This window comes from Clytia hemisphaerica, unplaced genomic scaffold (genome assembly GCF_902728285.1).
Source record: "Clytia hemisphaerica strain Z4C2 unplaced genomic scaffold, Clytia hemisphaerica genome assembly, whole genome shotgun sequence".
Taxonomy (NCBI): domain Eukaryota; kingdom Metazoa; phylum Cnidaria; class Hydrozoa; order Leptothecata; family Clytiidae; genus Clytia; species Clytia hemisphaerica.
Genome location: NW_027104154.1, coordinates 307683 through 312624, shown reverse-complemented (window position 1 = coordinate 312624; position 4942 = coordinate 307683).

Below are 4942 nucleotides of genomic sequence, written 5' to 3'. Positions count from 1 at the left end.
GACAATATTCTGGCCAATTATTCCAGTGGGAAAGGTTCCACGTGGGTCTGGGAGAAAGTCTATAGGCATCAATCAACCCATTAACTTTGCAATTTTTCGTAACTGCTGAATGGAAAAGAGACTCTAGTTTCGATGACTAAATCTCGACTAAATCAGTTTTGAGAATTTGCCAATCAAAACGAACTTTTCTTTTCAAATTGTACTTGGCTTGGATGATAAAAACCTAACCAATAAACCTTTCTATCTGCCATTTCCTAGGGGCCAAATTGGTCGACCAAATTGGAAAAATAGCCTCATTTGGAACGTATTCTTCAAGCCCTATCAAATGATAAAATCAAATTTTTGTCGAATAGGAACCTTCTAAGGATCTCTCATCTCTACTTGCCCTACCCATCAAAGATTGTACCCAGCTTTGCGAACTTGGTCAAAAACTGGTTTGGAAGTCCATTTGAACCGTTCACCCGTAAAATAACTTTTGTGAAAGTCGAAAAAAGGTTAAAACTGAATTGGTAATATAGATTGATAATATAGCTCCTTGCTAGCTTATATACAAGTATCCGAAAATTGCTTTCAAAACGCAATTATTCTATAATTGTCTAATCCCCCAAGGAGGGCACTCGATTCAAAAAACGACCGTCCATGTGGCCCAAAATAAGACCTTTAAAATTGAATCCTTGCAGTGCAGAGAGAATTTAGTCAATTTTGAGTAAAAAATGGACCCTTGTGGTGGATTTTCTTGAAAAGCTTTTACCATAATTGATTAGTCACACTAGCGTCCCGCCGAAATGCGTATTAAAGATTAATACTGCGAAAGCGCTATATCGTTTACTTGACTCGCAAGAAAAGAAATGCGCCGCAAAACTTCTAAAGGGATTCATGAAAAACCAACCCATTGCTTTTTAATGAAATTAACATTTTCGAAAATTTGGGCCATAGATGAAAAAATTCGAGCCAAGCCAACCTTAAAAACTAGTTTGAAGATCAACTTCCCAAGAAAAAGATCTACGGGGAGACGGAGCCCACCTAGATCCGCACACCGCCGGATAGGCGTTTTCCCGGAAACTTTGCCGGACCTCAAACACTGACCCATTTACATGTGTGGAATTATTTTTACTTTAACGTATAAACAAGGCCTTAGAAATCGAAGCGCTGTCCCGGGAATTGAATGACAAAATTTGGTTAGTTGATATTCTGGCTGCTGCACGTTCGCAATCTGTCATTTTGTCTTATTTTAAGTTTTCAAGTTTTAACTTGATTCAGGTAACTCTCATCCTTGTTGTTGCAAATACATCATGTAGATGACTGATGTTGTTTTTTTCTGAAAGCTTGATTTCCTAGTGTAACTAACTGATAATAAGGCAAAATATGGTTAAGATTTTTCAAATTTTACACCCTTTAGAGTGCATTTTTTCTCATCTCCTCTTTTCGACTCTTACAGTAGTTCACTTTGGGAAGGTTGGAAAAAGCACCACACGTACGGTAGGTCATTCATCTTGGGTCCCCCCCGGTATCTAATGTATCTCCCCTCAAACAGGGATCTAAATCTAAAGTCTATTCACGATAAGTGTGCACTCTTTTTTCTTTTACCTATACCTTTTGAAGCAATTCTTCAATCTTTATAAATTTGATATCATTGGAAAGATATTATTAATGAGTGAAACAATTTAAAATAAAAAAACAATTTAAAAAAATTATAAAAATGAAGATGAAAATGAAGAAGAAAAAAATGAAGATCTTGTAGAAAAGTTTTCTCTGAAGTGAGTCCTTGATCATCGAGCGTCATCACTGTGAAAGAATTTCTCAAAAATAATCATTCAGTCAAAAGATATCAAACAAAGCTATAAGCTAATTGACGTCTAAAAACGCTGTTCTCTGCTGTTTTTTTGGGTCAATCTCTTATTTACTTTGTATCATAGCTTTATATTGAATAAATATTTTGGCGAAAATTCTTGACAGTGATGACCTCCCAAGATCAAAGAATCTTTCCAGTGATAATGAAAGTTATAGCACTTTTTTACATAGTCCGGGAGCCAAACCTGAAAAATAGCATTTTGCTTATCCCATAATTCTACAGGATAAACCATACATTTTAAGAATCCTCAATTATCCTAGTTTAAGAAATGGTCCGTCCCCAAAGCTAATTCCTGGTCAATTTTTCATACTGGGCCCGAGTTTAGGGGGTACTTTTTACCCTTTGTATGGATTTGTTAAGGAAAATATCTTTCCATGTATGATATAATTTGTTATATCTCATGAATAAATTAAACAATTGCTTTGAAACTTTGCCAAGAGTTTCAAGATAGATTGGTGATCATCATTGGCAAAACAATTTAGCGAAAAATTATTTTTGAGGGTTTACCTGGGGGAAAATAGGGAAAATTTGGGTATTTTCACTGAGTTTTGACACTTTATAAGACTGAGACCTACCAAAACAACTTTTAATGAGGCACAAACTTTGTGTCATGATAAAATTTGATGCGATACACCAGTAAAATTTCTTTTCAACTGTATTTAGTATCATTTTCAACGCTTCAGGGGGTACATAAATGCCCATTTTATTTAATTTTTACATAATTTGAGCAATTTTCATTGCTTATGTCGTCTAAAATATCTTCGAAAATAGTTTTAACTTGATCTTTGTGTAAACTAGATACACTAGAAAATTACGATGCTGACTTGAAACTCTGCATACAGGGTGCAGTTGGAGAAACCAGGGGGCAAAATTGCCAATTTTAAACGATTTTATTATAAATTTTTGGGCCCATTTGACCCATAGAACAGTATTTAGGTTGCACCTCCCGAAATGGTTCCTACTAGCAGTTCAATTATTATCTGGAGTCTGGTACTTGATAAATAATTGCTAAAAGGCGTATAAATAAAAGTAGTATATTGCGGGTTAAGGGGGATATACGGCCTTCCTGACGAAGAAAGCCAAATCATCTTCGATGAAAGTAGAACTTGATGTCCTCTATAAGGTCATGCTTTGAGGTGACTTCTCTCTTTTTTCCGCTATTTTACTTTCCTAACAGTAACAGTAGCTTGCCTCAAAATAAGAAGTTCTACTTAAAAGCCGGCAGTAGTGACGGTTTTGGGAAGAAAAAGCTGATAAATTTACGCTAAATCACTGTAATTATGTAGCCATAACTTCAGTTAAAAGCATCGAAATGTTGTGTAGTTGTCTTTAAAAGGACTAACAAATGATTAAATGGTAATTTAAAGTTTGTTAGAGCTGGTTTCCATCCTAAAAATTTAGGTTTTTGAGGAAACTTCTCAAAAGAAAAACTCAGACGACTGCGAACTAGAAATTGGCATATCTACACCCTGATTTGCCACCTGTATCCCTGATGCCAGATAATGGAAAACCACAGACTGCTTTCCTCTATTGTCTATCAGAAAGTATCAATGTTTCCAGTAGTTAGAAATCAAATTTTGTACACCTTAATACTGTTTTATGGGTCCAATGGGCCCAAAAATGAATAAAAATCCACTAAAATGGGCAATTTTACCCCCTGGTTTGTCCAGTTGCACTCAGAATGTGATAGTTTCGATTCAGAATTGCAACTTTCTAGTGTATATTACACAAAGATCAAGTTAAAACTATTTTCGAAGATATTTTAGGCGAGATAATAAGCAGTGAATATTGCTCAAATTATGCAGAAAATCAATAAAATGGGCATTCTTACCCCCTGAAGCGTCAAAATGATACCAAATACAGTTGACAAGAAATTTTGCTGGTGTATCGCATCAAATTTTATCATAACACAAAGTTTATGCCTCATTAAAAGTTGTATTGGTAGGTCCCAGTCTTATAAAGGGTCAAAATTCAGTGAAAATACCCAAATTTTCCCTATTTTCACCCAGGTAAACCCCCCAAAATAATTTTTCGCTAAATTATTTTGCAAATGATGATCACCAATCTATCTTAAAACTGTTTTGGCAAAGTTTCAAAGTAATTGGTCAATTTATTCACGAGGTGTAGCAAATTATATCATACATGGAAAGATATTTTCCTTAACAAATCCTTACAAAGGGTAAAAAGTACCCCCTAAATTTGGGCCCAGTATGAAAAATTGACAAGGAGTTAGCTTTGGGGACGGACCATTTCTTAAACTAGGATAATTGAGGATTTCAAAAATATATAGTTTGTTCTGTAGAATCTTGGGTTAAGCAAAAGTACTTATTTAAGGAGATATAGGATTTGGCTCCTGGACTAACAAGATCTTCATTTTTTTCTTCTTTATTTTCATCTTCGTTTTTAGAACTTTTTCAAAGACTTTGTTATTTCAAATTGTTATACTCACAAATATCTCTCCAACGATACCAAATTTATAAAGATTGAAGAATCCCTTCAAAAATTATAGGTAAAAGAAAAAAGAGTGCACACTTATCGTGAACAGACTTTAAGTTATAGTCAACCACGTAATTTTGAATCAAATTATCCTCAACATTTTATGAGAAAAAAATATATGTCTAGATTTTCAAGCCCAAACTCTTTGCAAACAACAACCACTTAATATTTCACTCTAAAGAAATGACAATTTGCAGGGAATTCATTTTGTAAGTGAACAAATAATTTCGTTGTAAGGATTGCAGTGGCTTATTCATTGTCAAAAATATATAGAATATATAGATTTTTCTATTGCTACATGCAACCAGCCGTGGTATCATTGAAAAAGCAAATAAAATTCGTGTTGATTTTTTTGCGTGTTAATTTCAAGGCCGTTAAATACTTCCATATTTATTTTCATTTAATAAGGTAATAATACTGTAGAAAAGCAAAAAAAAAACTGTGCACGAAACAGTTTTTTATTCCAATACATACTATTGCTGTGGCCAGCAATTAGCCACACTTTCATTTTAAAATTTTATGGCATTTTTGAGAAACATTTTAGTATTACGGGGGGGGGGATATTGGGTAATTTAAATTGCTCTAAAATTGGCA